Source organism: Notolepis coatsorum, assembly GCF_963971535.1.
Source record: "Notolepis coatsorum genome assembly, chromosome: 6".
NCBI lineage: Eukaryota > Metazoa > Chordata > Actinopteri > Aulopiformes > Paralepididae > Notolepis > Notolepis coatsorum.
In genome coordinates this window covers 11,654,986-11,682,332 of record NC_140170.1, presented here as the reverse complement: position 1 = coordinate 11,682,332, position 27,347 = coordinate 11,654,986, and the positions used below count along the sequence as shown (strand labels likewise).

The window sequence follows — 27,347 nt, the reverse complement described above, 5'->3', positions numbered from 1 at the left end:
ATTCTAAAGTGATCACAGTGAATCATGGTGTATTTCACAGTGAATCTCTGGTGTATTTCAGAGTGAATCTAGTGGGATAGTGTGTACTGCAGTAGGTTAGGGCTCTCTGCATGTGTAGCAGTGTGTAGTTGGATAGTGTGTACTGCAGTAGGTTAGGGGTCTCTGCATGTGTAGCAGTGTGTAGTGGGATAGTCTGTACTGCAGTAGGTTATGGGTCTTTGCATGTGTAGAAGGGGTGGTCGTGAGACGATGCATCGATCCAGATCGATATATCGATCTATTATCAATGATCAAATAGGATCGATGCAACGTAAAAAGATCGATTCATATTGCGATACTCTTATTTTGAAAATCCCCTGGTGAGCATATCCGCCCGGCCGGAACATCAGTAGCTCAGTAGCAGCGTGTGTTAACGTTAGACAGCATTGCTTCAGAGTCCGCCTATTTTGATACCCAAAATAAGTGCCTGTTGTTTTTTCTCCCACAACGGGTCAAATGCATCTAACATGCTTTCCATCCTCGCCATTCCTTTATGCCCACGTCGCGTTAAATGCCGAAATTAACGCTACGTTAGTGTAAGCTAACTAAGCTAAGCTGATAAGAGCCATAGAGAGAACAGCAGAGGTCCATTAGGGACTGGGAAGGACTGCATTCTCGAGACAGCGCCACTACCAGGATCTGGCCGGTACTGCACCTTCGGACTCCCAATATGCCTTTTCCAACCGAAATACTGCTCTGTGACAGTGAATTGATATTTAAAAAAAAAAAAAAAAAACGTACCAAAAACAGTGAACAGGAGGAGGTCTATTTGTATTTAAAACAATAGATTGTTTTTCATTTAAATGTCTGGAAGAGCTCAAAAATAAAAATGTCATGTTATTTCCATTGCCTTTTTTTTGTTGATTTAAATGTTACCGATTGTGTTAAATGGGCATATAATACCGTCTCATATCGATCGCAGGCACCTGAATCGAATTGTATCGTATCGTGGCAGACTTTGTGATATCGGAAAATATCGTATCGTTGTCCAAAGAATCAATATCGTATCGTGATGAAACTGGTGATTCCCACCCCTAATGTTTAGTAGTGTGTAGTTGGATAGTGTGTACTGCAGTAGGTTAGGGGTCTCTGCATGTGTAGCAGTGTGTAGTGGGATAGTGTGTACTGCAGTAGGTTAGGGGTCTCTGCATGTGTAGCAGTGTGTAGTGGGATAGTGTGTACTGCAGTAGGTTAGGGGTCTCTGCATGTGTACTAGTGGTGTCAATATTTGACCCCACAATGATTCAATTACGATTCTTCAGGCAACGATTCAATGCATCATGAAATCTCTTCATTTGACCACGATTTCTATTCGATTCATTTTCGATTGAGCATGAATGGACTATAGGCCAATAAAAACATTACACCAAGCTTTAAGTTAACAGGATATTTTATTCACAGAAAGTGCCAGATTTGAGATTTCAGACATTTTATGTATTAAGTAGAGTTGTTCCGATACCGATACCAGTATCGGAAATGCCGCCGATACTGCCTAAAATGCTGGTATCGGTATCGGCGAGTACACGTAAATTCTAGCCTCCGATCCCATGATGTAATTTATCTCCTGCCGAGTCCTGCGGAGAGTGAGGATTATAAAATGAACATGTTTTAAAGTGTGATGCTGTGTCATTTTAACAGCAGATACACTTTCTTAAATTCCATTGTCCCCGACAGTGCGGTGTGACGGGGAGCTCGGACGGGATGTGTTTTGCTGGTGTTATGATAGCATTAGCTGGAAAGATAGCTAGTTGGAACAACATCCGCTTTAACGTTACATCAAATCAGATGATTGCCTGTCCTTTCTCCAGGACCTAACACTGTCTGTGACGTCTATCAACAATAATGCACCCACGGTGAATTGTATTTAAGTTAAGTAGCTACTGACTAGCGTTAGCTGACTATTACTAACGTTATCAAATGTCAATGCGGGAAGACGAGCTAGGTCAGTTAGCTTAGCTTGATAACGTTACCGTGTCTAAAGTTGGTGCTATTTATAATCCAGCAATAATGGCTGCAGACCTGCAAGCAAAGTACAGCAAGTGCCAAAGGATAAGAGTCTGAGGCGGAGTTTCAAAAGAGAATGTTGAATATTTATTTTGCATCAAAAATCACAACATGAACGTTCTATCTGCCACTAGCTTACAGACTGAATAGGGTATATCTGCAGAGCCACAGAGTAGCGAGTGCAACACCGTTTAATGTCTGTGTGGATCATTGGAGTAGGGTATATCTGCAGTGCTGCAGCCCATACTCATTGATTAATGATACTAATACAAATCTATACAATCACCTGTTGTTGAATAAATACCATTACTTTCCAGTTATTACTAAAAACAGTATAACAGTATCTGTAAAAAAAAAAAAAAACATATTTATATTATTTTTTATTTTTTTTTGTATGCACTGGTATCGGATAAATATCGGTATCGGCCGATACTAGGGGTGCACCGATATATCGGTCGGGTATCGGTATCGGCCAATAAGTGCCTTGTTGACTGCTATCGGCCTATCGGCCGATAAGCTCAAATGTGCCGATAGCAGTCGCCGATAAATACCCATCAATTTGTGTAGCGTCAAAAGGCAAAAAAAAAAAAGTTCACTCGCGACCGACCTACCTGCACAACGCCTGCCGTCCCCCACACACACACACAATCTACTGCATCAAAGTAACTACTTATGATTAACAAGGCATTCGTTTTGTGGCATTAGCGTTATATAGTTAGTGTTACACGGACAATAACATCAGCATATTATTATTACCCATAGCAGCAAGGCATTACTCCGAGTCCGTCCATTAGCTCGGTTCCATTCCGTTGCTCATTCCGTACCCAACTACACATTCTGCAATCTGTTAATAAAGTTTTCAACCAGACAAATGTATAGAAAGGCTTTGTTTTATTATAACATTTGTTGCAGTAAAATCATTATGTCTCATTTGGTCATGCGTGGAGCGCCGGTCGGCGGGCCGGGCAGCTAACGTAGCTACGTTATTAGCTATTAGATGCAAGTCTGCAAGACTAACGTTACTGGTGAAAATGTGATTTGCGTTGGAATACTCCTTTGTCAACTTGCTGTACTTTGCTTGCAGGTCTGCAGTCATTATTGCTGCATTAAGAATAGCCCCAACGTTAGCCAAGGTAACGTTATGGCTAAACCTTTAACAATAGTTAACGCTAGCTTTCGGTTAGCTGTTCAATGCTATTAATAACACAACTCCCCGTCAACACCCTCTCTCGGGAAGATGGCATTTAAGAAAGTATCTGCTGTTAAAATGAAGTGTTACACGTTCAATAACAAGCATTATTTACCCGAAGATAGCAGTAAACAAGGCATTACTCAGTTAGCCCGTTCATAGCTCGGTTCCATTCCGTTGCTCATTCCGTACCCAACTACACATTCTGCAATCTGTTAATAAAGTTTTCAACCAGACAAATGTATAGAAAGGCTTTGTTTTATTATAACATTTGTTGCAGTAAAATCATTATGTCTCATTTGGTCATGCGTGGAGCGCCGGTCGGCGGGCCGGGCAGCTAACGTAGCTACGTTAAGTGTGTTCTGCTCTCGCATTCGCAAACAGAACAATGGCGGCATGCCCGGAAGTAGAAAAATTTATAAACGCTTGCCGATTGGTGGTAAGCAGGAGGTGGGTGCTAGCGGTGTGGCGTAATTGGCCGAATCGACTGTCAATCAAAATGGTTCCATTGCATTGGTTGAAAGCTCTGGTTGAGAGAATAGTATCCCGCTGCAGGCCGCAAGAATGGTTCCATTGCATTGGTTGAAAGCTCTGGTTGAGAAAATAGTATCCCTCTGCAGGCCGCAAGACGATACTGGGAGAGAGATAGTGATACCATAAACATATTTCTTGATGTTTCCTTTTTTTAAGTAAGTAAAGAGGCCTACAAATACAAACATACACATACAAATATACAGTAGTTTCATGAAAAAAAAAAGATTTTTTTTTTTTTTTTTTTTTTTTTTTTTACAAATACTTATATACAAATATACAAATATCGGTATCGGTATCGGCCGATAGTGTTAGTTGAACAATCGGTATCGGTATCGGCGGCCAATTTTCATATCGGTGCATCCCTAGCCGATACCCAAAGCTTAGGTATCGGAATCGGATCGGAAAGGGAAAAATGGTATCGGAACATCTCTAGTATTAAGTGATTAATCCCTACTGTGGCAAAGTTGTAGCCAATAACTAGGTCTAACAAAAAAAGGCAGTGACATTGAACTACTGCTACAAAAGTAACAGTCACGTAACTTTAGCTTTTTCCCCTTTTATTCATACAATGCCTCTCTCTCCCTCCCTCTCTCTCAAGTTGCCAAACTGCACACATTAAAATTGAGAGTGTGGCTCGTCTGCCGTTCTGCAGCTGGATACTATTGGTTTTGGCAAAATTCTTCTGCTCTGTGTGACAATAAATAAATGAATGATGATATGCAATTTAAAACCAAAACTAAGGCCTCAGTATGAGTTTAAGACGTAAACATGGTCATGTTTGTTGAAAAAAAAAAGTAAAAGTAAAAAAAAGCACTAAATTTTTTTTTGATCGGATCGGGAAATATCGGTATCGGTAGATACTCAAAATCACATGATCGGGAGTGGATCGGTAGCAAAAAAACGTGATCGGGACATCCCTATTACTAGTACTAGGGTGCTGCAGGCTAACTGGCTACTGTTCTGAGAGCTAACGTTACTTGTACTAGGATGCTGCAGGCTTCTGGCTACCATTCTGAGAGCTAACGTTAGTAGTACTAGGATGCTGCGGGCCTACTGAGCGCGACGTAGCCCGACAGCTAACCGTCGCGCGACGTCCCTCGAGCCGCTGTCAGAAGACGAGGAAACCCCAGGACAGGCCCGACGCGCTGTTGGAATGTGCCGAGAAGATTCCAGGGGGTGGCAAATCTCTGGCGAAAACCCAACATTGTTCAATTTCCTTCTACATTTTCATAACAACTAGTTCGTGGAGTGCACTGCAGCGTCCATGATGGAAACAAAAATGAGGAAGGGCGAGTATGACCATGTCCGGTGTCTTATAGGGGGACACTGGGGCGGGGCCTGGTCAAGTGCTTGGGTGCATTGTTTTCGTTAATGAAGTACAGTAGGTACTGGAGATAAAGATATATCTCGGTATGGCCAAGAGCGAGACGCGAGGCCAGTAGGCTATATAACGACTGTTACACACTGACGGGCGGGCGGGGTTACTGTTCCATGCCATCGTTGTTGAGGCCTACCTCGCCTGAGTATTTAAACCCCGCCTGCACGGCTCGGATCGTCCCAGAAAAGAAACTACACCATTCCCAATGGAGTGCAATACCAGCTGGAAGGCGTAGGCGGCGGTATTTGCCCTTTTGCAAGCTCAGACCCATTCCCAACGATAACATCAGGCTGGATGGAGAAAAATGAATGGATTTCGCTAATAAAAGAAATAACGATTAAAACCCGACTAAACTCGCGATTGGCACTCAAGCGATGACGAGTTAACCCGACTATCATCGGGTCTGGCGCTGAATGAGTTAATAATCGATTATGTTCTGTCACTGCATCGATGCTGAATCGCCAACGTCCACATCGCGATGCATCTTAGAATAGAGACATTTCGACACCCCTAATGTCTAACTGCAAAGGGCTAGATTGTGGCTTGCCACAGGGCAGCTGTATTCCATATTCACAAATGACTTACCATCTGCTTTGTGTGAAGCAAGTATACAAATGTACGCGGACGATTCCACACTGTATTATGCTGCAAACACTAGTGGTGATCTACACAAAGTTCTATCTTCAGAGTTATATGCAGTAATTAATAGGGGTGGGACGATACATCGATCCAGATCGATCTATTATCAATAATCAAATAGGATCGATGCCACGTAAAAAGATCGATTCATATTGCGATACTCTTATTTTGAAAATCCGGCGACGGCGACGTCATCGCCCCGCGCCCAGTGTTGTGAAACTCAAACTCTGTTTAACATCAACAGCAGTAGCGTCTAGAGCGTCAATAGAGCAAGACTAGTGTGCCTATTCTGTGACCCAAAACATGTCCCTGTTGTTTTATTCCACAACGGGTCCAATGCATCTAACCTGCTTTGCAATCCTCATCACTCCATTATGCCCACGTCGCGTTAAAGATCGAATATAACGTTACTTTAGCGTGAGCTAACAAGCTAACCCAGAGCCATAGGCAGAGAGAAGTGTGGACTGGGAGGGTGCATTCTCGGGGATAGCCCCACTAACAGGATCTGGCCGGTACTGCACCTTGGGACTCCCAATATGCTTTTCCAGCCAAAATACAGCTCTGTGACAGTGAATAGGATATTAATATCGAGAAAAAAAAGAAATGAACCAAAAACAGTGAACAGGAGGTCTATTTGTATTAAAAACAATAGATTGTTTTTCATTTAAATGTCTGGAAGAGCTCAAAAATAAAAATGTCATGATATTTCCATTGCCTTTTTTTTTGTTGATTTAAATGTTACTGATTGTATTAACTCTTTCAGTGCCACTCACGAGAAATTTTTTATAAGTTTTATAAGTTTTTTTATAGGTGGTTGCTAGCCACTCACGAGATTTCTCTGATTTTTTTTTTTTTCTTTTTTTTGCGATCTGAAAAATTATTGCATCACCCGAGCCTACCCGAGTATAGCCGAGGGGCGCCGACGATCACTGTGGAAAAAAGCGCCCCCTGTCGTCTCCCAGATGACATAAGTGATTTTGGAATGGACTCAATGAAAATGAATGGGGAAAAAAATCCGGTACTCCACATTTTCCAGTTCACTGATCCAGCCGGGGTTACCAGAGTTCATTCTGGAGCCTCAGATCCCCGCAGATCATAGAGATCTACTGTGTCGCGTTGGATCCATACACGTATCGATTTTTTCGAATGGTGATCAGGAATTGGAATATACCAGTTGGATACCATCTGATGTCAGGTAAGGACTCTATGTTATCAGTGGTAGGATAATCGGAGTAAGTTTGATGAAGTTATAAGCTGTTTTGTGAAATGTCTTCTTTCGGTTTCACTGTAAAACTCCGTGAGGTAATCAACGGAGCGATTATCAGTGCGCGGCCGTAATGTGCTTGCGTGCACGTATAATATTGATCATCTAGCGTTTATTTGAAAACGATTCATAAAAAGGCCGACGAATATCAACGTTGTGGAATATTCCACTAAAAGACGATTTTCATAGACTGCTCCAGAATGAGCTGTTTTTTATATCAAAACGGGGGCTTTTCTAACTGCTCTGAAATGGAAACGACGCGATAAAAAAACAATCTGTCTTCACAGCACTGACTGGAAAATAGTCTTTGATAATGCGATGGGCAGATTAGACACATAGCCATAATTTAAAACATAGATTAGGCGATATTAACGTTAACATTGGCGCCGATGGTGGCATTCAAGCGGTAAAACGGAAAACCAGGCGTGGCACTGAAAGAGTTAAATGGGCACATAATATCGTCTCATATCGATCGCAGGCACCTGAATCGTATCGTATCGTGGCAGACTGTGTGATATTGGATAATATCGTATCGTTGTCCAAAGAATCGATATCGTATCGTATCGTGATTAAACTGGTGATTCCCACCCCTAGTAATTAATTGGATACAACTAAATAAGCTGGTATTAAACATCTCAAAGACCAAATCCATTATCCTAGGAACCAGTCACAAACTATTAGGCAATTCTACACTGAGTCTGCACTTGTCTGGTGAACCCATACAACAGGTTGATAAGGTTAAATGACTGGGAGTCATAATAGAAAATGGGTAATGGAATTTATATGGCAAGAAAATGTCTTCCTTATGTTTCAGCACACATTCTTGGACAAGTCGTTAAGTCATTCGTTTTAAGCCACCTGGACTACTGCTCACCTGTTTGGTCCTCTGCATCTGACAGTGCACAGAGGAAACTACAAATTACCCAGAACAGAGCTTGCCAGACTAGTCTTACATTGCCCCATAACAACGAACATAAACCGTATTCATAGGGAACTCTTATGGTTATTGGTAGATAAAAGGCTTGTCTTAAATACAGTCACATTCTACAATAACAGCATCCACACCCCTAAACCTGAGTTTTTATATAGTAAAATGATCAGATGCAGTCACTTACACATTCATTTAACTAGAATGGCAGGAGAAGGTAAAATCATGTTACCTCGCCCAAAATCGAATGCCTTACGAAAATCTGTCATTTATCGAGCCATTACTTATTGGAATAGCTGCCTAGAACACATACGTCAATTAACCTGTTAAGCCCTAGCCCTATTTTCTGAAAATCCGCCTAAACATACATACCTAAGTAAAAAAAAAATTTGATTCACTTTTTCTCCCATTTTCTATATTTTTCTCCCATCCCAATTTCGTATCATCCAATTCAACCAAGCCGGCTGCAATGTGGACTAAGTCATACATAGCACAAGTCCCCTCCGGTACTTGAGGTAACAGCAGTCGCATCTTTTCACCTGCGCAGCTCGATCTCTCAGTGGCGAGGAGTAACGCGTGGGAGGCTCACGCTGCCCCCGACACTTCCTGATTCTACTGCGCAGGCGCACCAACCGACCTGTAGGAGTCGCTGTCCACAACGCCCGATCCCCACCCATCAGTTTCCCACCCCCTAATACGGCCAATGTGTATTAGTATGAACGACCAGCTAAACTGAAAGCAATGTGGAGCGCTGGGCTCGAACAGTCGAGCCCAGCGTCTCCGCATTCGTGGCGAGCGCCTTGCCCACTACGCCACGTAGCCGCCTCACATACCTAAGTAAATTAAAGATTTATCCAGTTCCATTATCCATTTGCATGTTTTTGGTATCTAGGGACATCTATGGATCACAGGGAATGTATTCCCAGTGTCAGAAATATTGTGTCTTGTTACTAGGGCCTAAAAAAAATAATGGTTTGTTTCCGGTTGCCGACCGACCCTGCCGATTTAGGTGCGACCCAATATATTTTATGATGCAAATATTTTTTTTTTTTTTTTAAATAAAGTTTCATAGAAATCTTAGTCAACCCTTTAGTATTATGGATATTAAACATGCTGGCAGAGTACATGCATCCATGTTGTTGTGAACATTTTAATTAGATAAAGAAATTCCCTATCCATAGTCGCTGTGGGAAAGAATAAAATAAAAAATTAAATAAAATAAATTCCCTACCTACCCATGGCCTTAACTGACAACCAAATATTATTATAGAATATAGTATATCAGGCCTATATTACTTAGCTAGTGAGCAGTAGTCCAGTGGTTATTTATTTTTGTTTTTAATTATTTGTTCTTATTATTTTCTTAACTGTGACAAGCTGAAGATGGTAATGCTGCCCCTTACAGGCAAGCATTAGCTCTTCATCTTTCATGTGCAATATTGTTATTTAATTTCTTTTTGTATGTCTTTTTTTGGATGATTGTAATAAGTTAGGTTGTTGTATTGTGTATATAATAGGGGTGGAATGGTTCACAAAATGGATGGTTCGGTTCGTATCGCGGTTTTGGGGTCACGGTTTTCTGTTTGGTTCGATATACGTTGTTTTTTATGAAAAAAATATAACACTAAAAAATCTAAACATGTTTCTCATTTTTTTTTTTTTTTTTTTTTAGAGGTTTACAGTGTTACAGTGTTTACAGCCTTAAATAATGTTTGGCACACAAAGACCGAACTGACTGAAAAATATAGGCTACATTTGTCAAAGTATTAACTTAGTGCAAACAAACAATATGCTCAGCCAGCACTAGACTTTGCTTTCTTTAATATAAACACAAAAAAACAATGTCAACTCAAATCAAATCAAATTTATTTGTAAGGCCCGACAACACACGTTAATGTCCCCATGGGCCCTACCCTCTGGAACTCTCTCCCCCCCGAAATCCGCAACGCCCCAACCAGGGCTAGAAATTAACATGTTTTTTCAAGGGCTTTTTTTGCCCCCCTTAATTGCTTTTCGGGGGCTTTTTTTTGTATTTCGGGGGCACAACATTTTTATAATGAAAATTAACATAAAGATTATAAAACATTGTTGACACTTTTTTTACAGTCTTCGTCCCTATGTTTGATAACGTAATGTTAATGTCTCCATATATAGGGCTCTACGCTAACCTTTTTCCCAAGGAGCACATGTGCTCCTAAATAAAATGTTAATAAATAAAATCTAAATACAAATTTAGGAGCACACAGAAATTTAGGAGCACAGTGACAATTGTTCAAGTAACACACACACGCACACGATGTGTGACATCATGGCTTGGTTTCATGTTTTGAGGTACCTTCAATTATCTGTAAATAATACATACATACTCTTATCTAAATAGATTAAATATTATTGTCCCTGAGTGAGGGCAAGTTGTGTTGTTGTCTTGATATAATAACCGGTTGCCTCTGGATCAACGAATGTCTAATATTGAATAATATTATTAGATATTTTATTTTTAACATCCCTAATTCCAACAGTCAAGAAGCTTGTTTCAAATTGATGAAAAACCCCACACACGCAACGTTTGTGAGTATAGGCTCTGGCCAGATCGATCAATGAAATACGTTGCGCGCTCAGCGCTGTGGAATGAAGGAAATGCGCATCGGGATCGGATTTGGATGTTATTCTTTTGGAGTTGTGTTACAAATGGAATGGTCTTTCCCCGCCGAACACAAGTTACTTAACGTTACACAGAACACAGGTCGCGCTATGCAGATGCTTAGCTTGCTAACGTTAAGATAGCAGTGTAATGCTTGATGAGAGCAGAGCGCTCTCTCTGTGTTCGCAGGAATCGCAGCACCTCTCAAGTGCCTGTAACACGCAGCGGGCCCCGCCTCCCTCCTCCTTGGAACAAACATTCCACCCAAAAACTGAATTTCAGTCCAGTTTCAATCTGAACTATTAACAGCGGAGCTGTTTTGTAATCTTCACAATCACTCGTCTGTCTCGCACACTGCAAGTAAATGATTTTTCCGGTTTGCACACACACATATTATTAGGGGCAATACGAGGGAAATGCTCGCACTGTAGAGCATATATATAATTATCGGCCGACGTCCGATATTATCGGCCGATATCGGCAGTAAAATGTAATATCGGAAAATATCTGTATCGGGGAAAACATTTTTTTTTTTTTTTTTTTTATTTTTATAACATTTATTTAACCTTTATTTACCCAGGCAAGCAAGTAAGAACCAATTCTTATTTTATTTATTGTCAAAAGTATGCATGTTGGTTTAATTCAACAACAAGAGATATGTAATGTTAATTTTTACTTTTTTTATTATCATATTTTGCACAGATAATGCTTACATTTAGAAAGCCTTTTGAATGCATCCAGTGAAATTATTAATTACCTGAAATTATTCAGTTTTTTTGGGGGGAAACCCTGCATATATCGGTATCGGTTGATATCGGTATCGAAATTAAGAGTTGGACAATATCGGAATATCGGTATCGGTAAAAAAGCCAATATCGAGCATCCCTAATAATTATATATATAATTAGTAAACTGTCGGGGGGGCTTTTTTTGCCCCCCTTAACTGATGTTCGAGGGCATTTGGTAAATTTTCGAGGGCATTTTGCCCCAAGCCCCCGTTAATTTCGAACCCTGGCCCCAACCCTGGACACCTTCAAATCTGCTCTAAAAACACACCTCTTCACCAAGGCTTTTCCCCATCAATTAGTTTAGATTAGATTAGGTCCATTATCCCTTACCTTCCCTCTTCCCCCCCCCCCTATTTTCCTTGTCCTATTTTTTGTCCTGATTGTGAAGCGACCTTGGGTTCTATGAAAGGCGCTATATAAATTTGATCTATTATTATTATTATTATGGGCCTTGACACATCTTCTTTAAACAAGTCAAGAAGAAACATCACAATAAGTCAAGAAACAAAACAAGAACACTGTAACTGAGGGGTACAATTCCCTGACTGTATTAATAAGTATGGTATCATTAAACCACTACTGTCTTATGTACATTACTACTGGCCATACAGTACACAGGTATATGATATGAACACCTCCACAATGATACGGTTCCACACAAATATTGGTTAGAATAATATTTATTAGCAGCAATGATAGTATATAACAATACTTTACGTAGGGTCGCGCTTATAAGGCGAAAGAATGTGCGTGAGTAAGTCAAGAGCGTAAGTCCATTAGAATAGTACGCAGGAGATAATAAATACCACCTGTATCTTAGGAATTATATCTATGGTACACTAGTAGGGCAGCGGGAGATACTAGTAGGGTCCCTCCGGTTGTAGGCCAGCAGGGGGAGGAAATGTTCGAATGCAAACTCTGGATCAACGGGGAATCAATAAGCTCCAGCTACGGGAGTCGGTACATTACTCCCTTGATCGGCAGACGAAAGCAGCAGCTGTAATCCAAGTATGCGTGCAGCATAGGTGAAAGCCGGCCAGCCTCTCCGAGAGACTAGCTCGAGTGATGTTCCTCACGGGTAAATCCCACACAGTAGTGGGGTGTAGACGATTCTCCTCCGCTCCAACATCCACAGGACCAAAGCAATAATCCAGCTGGAAAGGGCTCTGCATTCACCGGTGTAGATTCTCCGGTGCGCGGTACTTCACATTAACTAGGTTGAACTTGACGTTATTCTACTAAGCTCTGACACCTTTAGTGTCCTATTCGCACGCGGTTATAAGTGCTCTATTTAGACGCACGGTTGCTCTCTTCACTTGGTCGTTGACTCGTGATGAAGGCTTTTACGTTTGAGGGTAACGCGTTTCTAGGTTAACTTGACTTTAGGCTAAGTGCTGCTGTATCCACCTGCGACGTATTTATACGTACGGTGAATAATCTAGTACCAGCCTTATTCCTGTCTCGTATTCTTGCGCCGAACCAGGCATGTCCAGGCAAGCCTTGGCGGTGACTTTGAACTAGACATTGGGGGTATGGCTGTGGCGCCTAGTGGATCGCTATCCAATAGGAGAACGAAATATTATGGTCTGTACTAGGTAAAAGGGATATTCCGTGTATATGTACAAAGAATACACAAGGGATATCAGACGATATACAAATATTATGCAATATATATCGAGTAGTAAATATATATATTCGGTTTAATCTGATCCTTCGTAACAAACACCATAAGGTCCAACAAATTTAAAATAAATGCAAAATAAATGAATGCAATGCGAACACTCCCAGACATACCCCACGCGAAGGTAAGGAAAAACTCACTAAAACCTAGCAATAGGAAAAAATGCACCACAGGCAATATGGAGGAGAGAAACCTTAGAAGGGCCAATTCAAGGGGGGATCTCCCTTCTTAGATGTCGGTGATAGTAGTGTTGCAGATGGACAGTTGGTAAGCATGCACTCATGTGTGTAGTGAAACACAGATGAGTGCATGCAATAGCAACTGAACATTTAGAAAAATTTAAGATAGAGCTGATAGTGATAGCAACTGAACATTTTGAAAGATTAAAGATGGAGCTGATAGCGGATCTATTTGAGTCACAGGGGCGGCACAAAGAGGGTCGCGTCCTCCCCGTCTTAATCACGGGACGTTCAACACTCCGGTCATAACTCTGAGACAGCCGGAGACGGGGGACACGGGGCGGCGCAGAGAGGGTCGCAACCTTCCCGTCATCATTGCGGGACGTCCAGCACTCCGGTCATCACTATGAGACAGCCAGAGACAGGAGGGCACGCAGAGAGGGTCGCATCCTCCCGGTCTTCATCACGGGACGTCCGACACTCCGGTCATTACTCCGGGACAGCAACTCACAGGGAGACAGGGCAGGCGTTAGACAGCTCGCGTGATTGTAATGGGCGGATATAGCAATAGATACAAGTGGTAAGCATATATGTGAATAGAATAGATATATGAAGTAAGCATATTAAGTGAATAGGCCAGACACCAGGCGTTATGAAGCTGTTCCATGGGACCGGTTGAGACAGAGACGGAGGTTAAAAGGTTCTCCCATGTCTGCAGAAAAGCAGACATGGGAGAAAATAGACATCCTAACTAAACTAGACAGATTAATCTAAAGGTCAGTCCCCGACCAGGTGAGATCAGGGTAGGTTGAAGGAGAGAGAGAAAAGATGGGTCTTAATTTAAACAATGTTTAAATTCCCTGATTGTCAGTTCTTAATGGAAAGATTAGTTTTCTGCTTGAAATTAAAGTGCAGTATTTGAAATACAATGAAAGGAATATGGCTGGATTTCTTATCAAAGGGAAAAGTGTCACTGTTATTTAAAATAAATAAATAAACAAATTAGAAGGCCATCAATTAGGGCTGGGCGATATAACGATAAATATCGCGATATATTTTAATAATCGATATCGAATATCGAAATGAAATTTTTTTTTTTTTTTTTTTTATACCTGCAACAGGGCAGTTTTAAAACCAGAGACAGTGGACAGACTTGTCTTTCTTGCCTGCAACTTAAAGTAATGGCTTTGCTTGTCCAAATGACAATACTGACCAAATTCAGATTTCTTTTTCTCTTGTCCATTTATTTTGTTTGCTTTCTAATTTAAAATACATTTTGAAACCGTCTGTACACAGTAGGCTATGTGTGCTAGCAGAACTAGACTCCAGTCACGAGTCACGGTGCACATGTGCGGTGGTTTGTCCACCAAAAAAGCGCCAAAAGATCGAAAATAAACTAGCAGAGCCAGAACTGTTCAACTCCTCTGGAGCCACAGCCAGCAGAGAAGCCGGTTTACTTTAGCTTTTAAACCAGCTGCAGCCTGAGAACTGGAGTGTGAGGGGATGTAACACTAAAGATGGCGGCAATGACAAAGAATTGCTGCAAAATAAACATACATCTGTTGTTAAAAAAAAAAGAAAAAAAAAAATTAATTTCTTTTATACTTATAACAATTCGATAATTATCGATATCGAGAAATAAAATAAAATTATCATATCGTTATCGCGATAAGATTTTTTTCCATATCGCCCAGCCCTACCATCAATATAAATTGCAGCATACAGCAAACTAACACACACACACTGTACTGTTTCAAAACAACACTGCTCTGTTCATTCTATTTTTAAAATACATACATTATCTGTCCATTTATTTAGACTAACATTATTTAAATATTGAGTGCAACTGTGGTAGATTACGTAATTCAGTGAGTTGGAACTATCTATGCCGTTGGCGGGTCCCCACGGACATTTTAGTGTCACGGACCTTCAGCTCAGTCAACGTTATCAGCTCCGGTAACGTTAGGAGGTGATGGCATGCAGTGGAATAGCGGCAATAGTCCCGGTTGGAGTTAGTAAAACACAGTAGTATGTTAGCCTTCTTGGATGTTGAATAAACGCCTATCCTTGTCTTTAAACACCCCGCCTCTCAGACTCCCATTTTCTCCTCTGCTAGCTAGTAGCTACGATAACATTGCATTGACTGTATTAGCTGGCGGGCTACCGTAGTTCAACATGCGTTGTGTTGTACAAACTGTTAACGCTATGGCAAGATGTGTGTAGGCCTATGTAATGTTAATGGCTATGTTTTTAAAGTCGTAATGAAGATTGATTTATATTGTGCTTGCCATTTTTACACAAACTGACTAGCACCTGGCTGCAGTGCTGCTGCTGCAGCCAGCGCTCACCTCTCCCGGCTCCGTGCCAAATGAAGTTTTAAATTTTTTTTATTTGCGCATCCCCTGAACCGTACGATACACAGATGCCCCGAACCGTGGGGGTCGTACCGTACGGTACACTGTTTGAATGCGTATCGTTCCACCCCTAGTATATAATATACTGAATAATTTGTATGTATGTGTGCTCGTATGTGTATACATGTAGTGTATACATGTATATATGTGTGTGCGCGGCGTGTGTATGTATATTTGTATACATGTGTATATATTGATATGTGGGACTTCGGACCCCAGGAAGACTAGCTGGTGCCATTGGCATCAGCTAATGGGGATCTTTTTTAATAAACAAATAAAAAGATGACGGTTCTCTCAGTTTCAGAAAAGGACACAGACTGGTTTGTAATTCAAGGTTATGAGGAGCTTGGAGAGAAGAGTGGAGCTAAACTACAGACAAGACTCTTGGAAATCCCGCTCAAGAGATTCTCAGCGGTAAGATGGGGAAGAAACTATTACATTGGGAGTTGTTTTGCATAATCCATTTGCAGATTTTATATATAAACTTTTACATGATAAAAATATAGATATACTCTATTAAAAAAAATTGTAATAATTGCTTGCCTAGTCTCGTTCTTGGCTGGGTCTTGCTTAACTAGGCTTACCTAGTCTTGTTCTTGGCTGTGTCTTGCTTAACTAGGCATGCCTAGGCACGTTCTTGGCTGGGTCTTGCTTAACTAAGCTTACCTAGTCTTGTTCTTGGCTGGGTCTTGCTTAACTAGGCTTACCTAGTCTTGTTCTTGGCTGGGTCTTGCTTAACTAGGCTTACCTAGTCTCGTTCTTGGCAGTGTCTTACTTAACTAGGCTTGCCATGTCTTGTTCTTGGCTGGGTCTTGCTTAACTAGGCTTGCCTAGTCTTATTATTTGCTGGGTCTTGCTTAACTAGGCTTGCCTAGTCTTGTTCCTGTCTGAGTTGGGCTTGACTTGGTGTCTGTCTGTAGCCTACTGTCTAAAATAATAATTATAAATATATATATATTTTTTAATATATTCTACTAAGAGGTTGGCCAGTTGACTACGGCTCCTTTCGACCGATTAGTTGACTAATCGACTAATGGGGGTCAGCCCTACCCTGTTGTGTACCTTTTTAACAAATCTCACACCAAAACCCGGCTCAGACCAAAACCCTGCTCAGACTAGTGTGAGTAAAACCCTGCTCGGAGAGATTGGTGTTGGATTATTCCTGATTCTTGGACGATTAGTCGGTTAGCTAAGATACATCCAAATAAATCAAGCAAATCAATAAAGAAAATGTGATTGTGGTTGAGGTATCATCTAGCCATAATATCTGTTCTAGTGAGTGTAAACACTTTTACTTTTAACAATACAATTCAGGGTTCTGAAGTGGTGTTTTGACTTTTGTGTCTGAGAGAATTAGAAAATCAGAGCGGTTTTAACTTTAAAGCCCAACGGTCAAATCTGGGTCGGATAAGAGTGTTACTTTATCTCTTTGTCTCTTTCTTATGTGTGTGTTAAATGGTAAATGGTGCATTTATATAGCGATTTTATTCAAAGCGATTTACGAATTTGTTCCTCACATTCACTTATTCACACACCAACGGTGCAAGGTGCCAACCTACTCATTGGGAGCAAAAGGGTAACGTTTTCTTGCTCAAGGACACTTCGACATGCTGCCCGGGAGGAGTGGGAATCGAACCGGGAACATTCCGATTACCAGACGACCGCTCTACCTCCTGAGTCACTGTCGCCTCATGTTAGGAGTTGAATTGGAATTCAGAATCAATACTATTGCATGTAATTCACGGTCATGACCTGAAACTATGAATGAATTATCATTGTATTTATATACTGCTTTTGTAGCCACTCCTAGCACTTTACAGTGTAGGATGTAAATGGCCTCCTTCACCTCTGGGTAGCCCCCAACCATGGGCTACAGGCTCAATGGCTGCGAGACACTGGCACCAGGCACACCTCACATTACACAATGGCTGAAAGGCTCAGGAAACAGGGATTGATACCAGCCAATTCAGGGGAAGTGATGATCGGAATGAATGAATGAATGAATGAACTTTATTTAACAGATTGCAGAATGGGTACAATACAGTACAGCTCAATACACAATTGTTATGGAGATGCAGACCAGAGAAAGACGTTTGTCTTGTTTACATCAGGGTCCCTCATTTTCAATTCATAGTGACATTTATGACATACACAACATACATGACATCATGACATTTATGGCATAGGGACATACATGACATACAGGTATATAGTACTGGGTGGCCTTGATATCAGAAACCTGGTGGGACCAGGTGGGTTTAATAACAGTTGATTGTATACACTTGTTTAAGTAATTTACAATATAGAGTTAGAGATAGGTAGATATGGTAGAATGTATAGATATGGTAGATTATAGATACTGTAGATACTTTTATGGATAGTCTTATATTAGCAAAAAACCTGCTAAATCCTGACAGCACCTACCAGTGAATGCCTCTCACCTGCAAAATGTGTTAGGTGGGTGAGGGGTTAGGTGGCAAAGGGCAGTGGGTATTTGTAGTTCTGCATGCATCTTAAGAGAACAGCCAACAGCCCCTTTGAGGCTCTGTAGCTCAAAACGGGCTATTGTGTTATCAACTTTGTTAATAAGTAGGGGTGCACCGATGTATCGGTCGGGTATCGGTATCGGCCGATAAGTGCCTTGTTGACTGCAATCGGCCTATCGGCCGATAAGCTCGAATGTGCCGATGGCAGTAGCCGATAAATATCCATCAATTTGTGTAGCGTCAAGACAAAAAAAAGTTCACTCGCGACCTACCTGCACAACGCCGCCCCCGGCCCACACACACACAAGCTACTGCATCAAAGTTACTACTTTTAACAAGGCATTCGTTTTGTGGCATTAACATTATATAGTTAGTGTTACACGTTCATAACATCAGCATATTATTTACCCCAACGTAGCAAGCGTTCATACTAGCTCAGTTCCTTCCGTTGCTCACAGAGCCCTGAGTTTTACCTATTCTGCAATCTGTTAATAACGTTTTCAATCAGACACATGTATAGAAAGGCTTTGTTTTATTATAACATGGCAGTAGCCGATAAATATCCATCAATTTGTGTAGCGTCAAGACAAAAAAAAGTTCACTCGCGACCTACCTGCACAACGCCGCCCCCGGCCCACACACACGCTACTGCATCAAAGTTACTACTTATGATTAACAAGGCATTCGTTTTGTGGCATTAACATTATATAGTTAGTGTTACACGTTCATAACATCAGCATATTATTTACCCGAACGTAGCAAGCGTTCATACTAGCTCAGTTCCTTCCGTTGCTCACAGAGCCCTGAGTTTTACCCATTCTGCAATCTGTTAATAACGTTTTCAATCAGACACATGTATAGAAAGGCTTTGTTTTATTATAACATTAGTTGCAGTAAAATCATTATGCCTCATTTAAGTCATCCTGCGGAGCTAAAAGCTAAACGTCGGCGCGCCGTGTTGTTGTTCTAGAAAACCTCTCGTCAAAATCAATGGCGGACAAAAGCAGGAGTAAAAAATGCAACACGCTTGCCGATTGGTGGTAACAGCAGAGGCGGGTGCAAGCGGTGTGTGACGTAATTGGCAGAATCGACTGTCAATCAAAATGTCATTGGTTGAGACAATAGTATCTCGCTGCAGCCCAGCAGGTAGACCATGCTGGGAGAACTAGTATCTAGCTGCAGCCCTGCAGAACATACTGGGAGAGAGATAATGCTATTTCTTGATGTTTCCTTTTTTTAAGTAAGTAAAGAGGCCTATGTTCATATCGGTGAGCACAATTTGTAAGACAAATATACAGTAGTTTCATAAAAAAAAGAAAAATTACAAAAAAAAGATATTACAAAAAATATTAATATTTAAAATTAAAAAAAAAAAAAAAATTGCCACAAATATCGGTATCGGCCGATTGTGTTAGTTGAACAATCGGTATCGGTATCGGTGGCAAATTTTCATATCGGTGCATCCCTATTAATAAGACATATATTGAAAAGTATCCGCCCGATTTGTACAAGTGATGGCTTATTTTGTAGGTAAGATACCGGGCAGTCCGGTAGAGAGAGAGAGAGAGAGGAAGAATGGGAGACATAGCAGGGGAAGACATTTGGCAAAGAATGCCGGGTCCGGGAATCGAACCCGGGTCGGCCGCGACGCAGTACGTTACGTGGTTCGCCACTTGGGCGCCCAAGAACTTGTACTTTGATATAATGTAATAAAAATTAAGCTTGCTTAACTCTTTGACAGCCAGCTATTAGACAGGTCCTGTTGTAGCTAGGCCACGCTTTAAAAGATAGGAGTGCGTCACCTTGTTTGTAGAGCTATAACTATATTCTATATTATAGCTATGGATACAATCAGGGTTTCCGTTAGAATTTTTTTTTGCAGGTCTGAGTGTCCGGTAGATTTCAATCTACCGGACAAATGGGATAAATTCCGGTCAGAGTTTATTGAGCTTAAAAACAATTGATATGCCTATATAAAGAATGACATCATCAAGGCATTTATAATATTTTAACTTAAAACTAGGCTACTTTTGCGTATATACAGTCATTAATATATTCCAAATAAAATAAGTCCCTCGAGACTTCGTGCTGCTGCCGACTTGAGGTGTCGGTGGGCAGTCTGCCCGACCTTAATAAACAGCAGTCTGTTATAATCACATTTTTATGAGCTAACGAATTCCGTTATATTGGACATTTATATTAATTATATCAAGCGAAGAACTGAACATTATCGTGGGTTTGCGTGATTTATATCTCCACCTCCCAACGACTTGGTGCTGGTCATAATGTCCGGTGAAAATAATTCCCTCTAAACACAATTTGATTATTTGAATTGTATTAAAATAGGCTAAAATTAAATCATTTGTTTCATCGTTGCTTCACCAAGCAGCCGGTCTAATAATGACATTCTGTTGTCAGCGCGAGCTGGCTGCTGATATATTTACGTGAAGCATGGAGCAGCAGTGTTTTTAGGTCCGGTCTGGAAACCGCTCAGCAGCGCCCCCACCCAACAGCTGAATTGCCAATGGCTGAATTGGAGTACTGCACCCTGCCGGCCGGCAGATGGATGCTTCTCGCAAATATATCAGCAGCCAGCTCGCGCTGACAAGACAATGTCATTATTAGACCGGCTGCTTAATGATTGTTTGTTTCGTTCATCGCATAGGCTATTTAATTTTAGCCTATTTTAATACAATTCAAATAATCTAATTGTGTTTAGAGGGAATTATTTTCACCGGACATTATGACCGGAGAGATTAAATATGTCGGACTTCAACAGATTTTGCCGGTCAAAAACCGGTAATTACCGGCTAACGGAAACGCTGGATACAATACTATGGCCCATTTGACATCAACTATCTATCGTTCAATATGTGAAAAAGAATAATTGTTTTCATCCATACGTTCCCGTGTTATACCGTGGTGAATATAAGTATAGTTTTAGCGTGGTCTGGGGTAATTCCTGAAATGCTGAGTAATAGCTATGTATGGCGACTGTCCAAACAAACTGTAGTCACTGAGAGAATAAATCGGGGAAATAATGATACCTGCCAGACGCGCCGCTTGTCATAAAATCACTGCTCCAGGATACTGCGTTTGGTTAGTTTATTGAAGTTAAAAACAGTTCATATACTACAAAAATAAAGTGAATCACGGCTTGATTTATCATAGTGTAGCGTGCGGTCAGCAAAATATGACTTCCCCATTCACCCCCTCGTCATTACCGTATACCTGAAACTCGCCGGTGAACAGCTTACTTTTACTACTACTACGACACCCCGTGACTCCTTTGTGAATGACGTAACCATAACAACCCGTGGTCTATACCGGTCACCAACATACCGGCCCCTAATTATTACATAATCTCATTTCACAGTAATAATTACCAATGTGTCAATTCATATAAAACACCACAGTACAATTTTGTTTCCCATTTTGTTCTGCAGCTGGATACCCGGATGTTGGTTTTTTACATCGAATTCCATACACCGCAATTCTGCATCAAATTTTTGACATCGAATTATATACACCGCAATTATGCATCGAATAATTTTTTTGGCGTCGAATTGAATTTTATTATGCATTCGAATTGTTTTATTAACACTGCATTTTTATTTCGCATAGGTAAATTCGGAGCAAAGAAATTCAGATACATGATTTTCAAAGTATTTATTTGCAATGCTATAAATTCGATGTCTGAAACTATAAATGCGGTGTCTGAAATAATTCAGATACAAAAATGCGGTGTCTGAAAAAATTCAGATACATGTTTTCAAATTCAGATACACGTTTTCAAAGTTATTATTTTCAATGCTATAAATGCGGTGTCTGATTAAATTCAAATACTTTTGGCACTCATTTGCAACAATAACAATATTTGTTATATAAATATCCAGTGAAATTATTAGTTACCTGAAATTATTCAGTTTTTTGGGGGGGGGGGGGGGAACCCTGCATATATCGGTATCGGTTGATATCGGTATCGGAAATTAAGAGTTGGACAATATCGGAATATCGGTATCGGTAAAAAAGCCAATATCGAGCATCCCTAGTTTTTACGTTTGGCGACTCCCACTGAGAGGTCTGCCCGCCGTGTGGCTGGCAATCAAATAGTCATGTGAAAACCGAAAATCATGATCCAATTCTGAGCGGAGTTCTCACTCGCTGTCTCAGCACAGACACGCAGCGCATTGCTGCTCCTACCCCTCCCGCACCTGTTTCTGTATGCTGCATGTAAACAGAGGCTATTGCCTCGGACAGTCACCGTGACTGACGTTAGTCTAGTCAGAGGGACCTCCGTGAGCTAATGTTAGCTACTGTTACAAAATGACCCAGTCAACTATTCACTTTTAGTTTAATACATGAGGCATTGTGTAACGTTATCCAGCCGGCTAGCTACTGATAGCTCCCGACATCAACAACTGCTCCAGCAAGTGTCCAGTGCATAATACCTCCGTTGGCTAGGTAGCTCATGTTAGCCCACGTTAGCTCACTAGTCACTACGAAATGTCCCAGTAAACTAAATAGTTCAGAGGCGTTGTCCCAACGCCATCCAGCAGTAGCTACAGATAGCTCCTGACATCAATGTCCTACAACATGCGTATTCGAGCCCCTGGCTTACATCGCATGAGGGCTGCTGAATAGGGTCCAGCTGCAGCGCAGGAGAATCCTTTCATGCTGAATGTAGAGTTTAGGGTCCAGCTGCAGCGTCGGAGAATCCTTGCTGGAGCTGGAGGCCACTCGAGTATACACACAGACAGTGGAGCTGTTTGCAGACAGCGAGGTGGCGATGTCTCGCAGATAATACAACTACAAGTATGATTATATAATATATATATTTTATTTAAAATGTTTTTTATATAAAATAATAATTATTTTTTTAATCAAAAAAAAGTTGGCAGGTAAGAAATATGCTTGGCGGGTAGATTCTTCCCATCTACCCGCCACTGGCCAGTGAGTCAAAAAGTTAATTTCGTGCCCTGTACAGGGGGCGAATTTAGAGCCCGCCACCCGCCATTGGCGCTCAGTTTTTACGTTTGGCGCCTCCCACTGAGAGGTCTGCCCGCCATGTGGCGTGTAATCAATCAATCAAGTTCATAACGATACTCTTATTTTGAAAATCTGTGCGGGTCTCATTTCCGCCCCAAGCGCAGCTCCAGTCATAATATCGATGGCTCCGGCAGTTAGCAACATTCGGTTCGTATGATACTCTTATTTTGAAAAAAAACGTGGCAACGAGTCGTATCCGCCCAGCCCTGCAGCGGGATACTATTGGCTTCTGCTCGTATCAACACAGAGGCAGTCTGCTCTAGTCTAGAGCCGACCTCCATGAGCTACCGTTACTGGTTAATGACCCAGTCAACTATTCACTTTTAGTTTAATACATGACGAGGCATTGTCTAACGGTATCTAGCTGGCTAGCTACTGGTAGCTGCTGATATCAACAAATGCTCCAGCAATAGTCGAGTCGAGTGCATAATACCTCCGTTCCCTCGTTAGCTAGCTCACGTTAGCTAGCTCACGTTAGCTAGCTCACGTTAGATCTATATGTCCCAGTAAACTAAATTGTCTTAACGTTATCTAGCGGGCTAGCAGTAGCTACAGATAGCTCCTGATATCAATGTCTTATAACATTGATTCAATGCGTATTCTAGCTGAGGGCATGTTTAATGTGATTTGACCAAAGAACCGTAACATTATACCAATAGGGTCCAGCTGCAGCGCCGGAGAATCCTTGCATGCTGAATGTAGGGTCTAGCTGAATATAGGGTCTAGCTGCAGCGCCGGAGAATCCTTGCTGGAGCTGGAGGCTACTCAAGTATACACACAGACAGTGGAGCTGTTTGCAGATAGCGAGCATTTTGACTTATTGCGTGGTGGCGATGTCTCGCAGATAATACAACTACAAGTATGATTATATAATATATATTTTATTAAAAAAAATTTTTATATAAAATATATATATATATTTTTTTTTAATCAAAAAAAATTTGGCAGGTAAGAAATATGCTTGGCGGGTAGATTCTTCCCATCTACCCGCCACTGGCCGGTGAGTCAAAAAGTTAATTTCGTGCCCTGAGGGCAAAGCAGAAATGGGATGATGTACAATCAGGGCCGCCTCAGGGGGTGTGCGAGCAGTGCGGTCGCACAGGGCCTCGCGGGAAGGGGGGCCTCGCAATTTTTTAATTTTTTTTCCCCGAGGCCCCCCTTCCCGCGAGGCCCTTTTTCATCACAGACCTAAAATCTAGTTTTGCTTATATGCTTATATATTTCACATTAGACACGTTTGTAGAATGTGTCTGACTTGTTCCTGCCTCTGTGGCTCTGCAGACTGCAGTGTTCCGGTTTCTGCGGCTCTGCTGCTCTACAGATTTTAGAATAGTGTTTCCGGGCTCTTCCCGGACCCACGAGGTACAGGGATCTATTCAGCGCTATTCAGAGGAGCGAGTGGATGTCTTTTCAAAAGCAGCATGGATCAGAAGAAATTACTCCGTGGGCCATAAGCTTGTTATCAATACCAAGTATGATGGTTATGCCAACTTTGCCAAGACGAAGAGGATGTTCGGCAGATGGACTGAAGATGAAAGTTGTTGCATGTTAGCTAACGTAACGCTAGTTAGCGTTAGCTGTTGCTAGCGCTAGCTAGCGTTAGCTAACGCTAGCTAGCGTTAGCTAACGCTAGCTAGCATTAGCTAACGCTAGTTACGCGTCCCTGCCTTTAGTTAATTGCTAAGTTATCGAGTGCTAACGTGTGGCAGATAAACTAGGACTCCCAAGGGACTGGTACTTTTCATCTCCACGGAAAGTCTCCTTCCAACTTTACCATTGATACTGCGTTATGGTGAGTTCATTCAACCTATTCTATGCCCGCCGTTGAGCTCTCTCTCTCTCTCTCTCTCTCTCTCTCTCTCTCTCTCTCTCTCTCTCTCTCTCTCTCTCTCTAAAACACAGTGCTTCCCAATCCTCTCCTCGAAGCACCCCAGCCGTTCCATGTATTTGTTAAATTCCACCACCAGCACACCTGATTCAACTTAACTAGCCCTTTATTAGTTGAATCAGGTGTGCTGGTGGTGGAATTTAACAAATACATGGAACGGCTGGGGTGCTTCGAGGAGAGGATTGGGAACCACTGCCCTAACACACATACATGCCCTCTCTCTAACACACACACACACACACTGACACACAGACATGCTCTCTCTCTCTAACACACAAACACACATGCTCTCTCTCTCTCTCTCTCTCTCTCTCTCTCTCTCTCTCTCTCTCTCTCTCTCTCTCTCTCTCTCTCTCTCACACACAGACATGCTCTATCTATCTATCTCTCTTCAATTCAAATGGGCTTTATTTCACATTCTTGTATTTCTCCCAGTAGGTATGGGAGTTTTGAGTTATTGTCCATGTTTTCAAAGTCTCTTTGGGTGTTTGCAATTTGTGGGAAGTATATGTCTTGGTATAGTGGGCAGGTTGTTAAGAAGTGGAGCTCGGTTTCCACCTCATCTTGTGTGCAGTGGGTGCATAGTCTGTCTTCGCTTGGGAGCCAGGTCTGCCTATGGCGGCCTTTCTCGATGGCTAGGCTGTGCTCGCTGAGTCTGTACCTAGTCAAGGATCTTCTTAGTTTTGGATCAGTCACAGTGCTCAGGTATTCTGCCACTGTATACTCTGTTTAGGGCCAAATAGCATTTCAATTTGCTCTGGTTTTGGGTTGTTTCTTTCCAATGTGTCTCTCTCTCTCTCTCTCTCGCTCTGGCCTTGCTCTGGTGGAGGGTCAGGGGCATTGCCGGCCTGCCGGGTCTGTGCAGCGATAACACTGTATATTGACTGTAGAACGGGAGCTCTCTCTCGCTCTCTCTTGCTATATGTTGACTGTATCATGCCCAGCCTCGGGCAGCGCTATTATTTAAGAATATGTTGACTGTATGAAAAAAAAAAATATATATATATATATATTGTAACTGAGGGGTTACAAAACCCTGACTGTATTAAAGATTGTGATAGATTAAACCACTGCTAGTTATGTACTTTAATTACTGGCCAGACAGTACATCAAATATAGATGGTGAACACCCACAAGAATACGGCATTGACAAAGAAATAGTATTTGAGGGTAATTTATTATTATTAGGCAACGTTAGGTTACAGAATGAGAATTAGGGTCGCGCTTGTATGGCGAAGAATATACGTAAAGTCAGTCAAGAGCATGAGTCAATAAGAATAGCAGGAATACTACGATGGGTCTAAGTTGACACCACCTGTCGTATAGTAGCAACTAGATAGGGCAACACTGGTACCGACTGGAGACAATGGGTTCCCTCCGGGGGTGTAAGGCCTGGAGGGTAGAGGAATGTTCGGGTACTCCGTCTGATTCAATGAGGAATAAAGAGACTCCAGGTACAGGAGTCGGTCCTTGTAAACTCCCTTGATCAGCAGCAAAAGCAATAATTGTAATCCAAATGCCCGACAGCATTGATGACAGCTAGCCAGCCCCGTCCACGAGGCCAGCCCGAGTTGTAATCCTCACGAGGTTGAATCCCAAACGATAGTGGAAATCAACGATGCTCTTCTCCGGATACCACGTTCCAAATCAATATAATCCAACCAGGAATGGTTCTGCAATCGCCGACGCTGGTTCTCCTGTGCACTATACTTCACATTAAACTAGGTCGAACTTGACGTTACTTCACTAAACTCTGACACTTTTACTATTCTATTCACACATGTTCTAAACGCACGGTTGCTCACTTCAATGTTACCGAACTTGTCACACTGCTGCTTTAGACGAACTGAATGAACTACTGCTGGGCACACCTGCGCCAGCATATATACTTAAGTGGCAATCTAGTTCCAAACCTCAGTCCTTGTCTGGGATCACTACGCTGACTCCGGGCATGTTCCGACATGCCGGCAGTTGTCTTTGAACTTGCCGTTGGGGGCTTGCACGCTGGCGCCTGGGGGCGCTGTCCAATAGGAGAGCGAATATTACTCTGGTCTGAACGCAGGTAAAGGGATATTCCGTGTATATATATAAATAATATACAAAGTATATCAAACAATAAAGGGATATTCTCAGTTTAATCTGGCCCTTCACAACAGCCGCCTCCTAATTAGTCCGCACCTAATTAGTTAAAGGAAGACAGATTAATAGTCCAGTCAACTGCTCAATGTCTGTTGTGGGGAGTAGGG

General features: G+C 41.7%; 1 protein-coding gene across 3 annotated transcripts in view; it reads left to right on the top strand.

The window, feature by feature from the left end:
* LOC311230188 (uncharacterized protein) overlaps positions 1 to 27,347 on the top strand; it is an 86,273-nt gene that overhangs the window by 7,734 nt on the left and 51,192 nt on the right. For 2 of the 3 annotated variants that reach the window (XM_084316392.1, XM_084316391.1), the window contains exon 2: positions 15,977 to 16,092. The gene's annotated coding sequence lies outside the window, so the exon portion shown is untranslated. The remainder of the gene's footprint in view (positions 1 to 15,976; positions 16,093 to 27,347) is intronic. The other variant, XM_084316393.1, reaches the window with a different exon arrangement.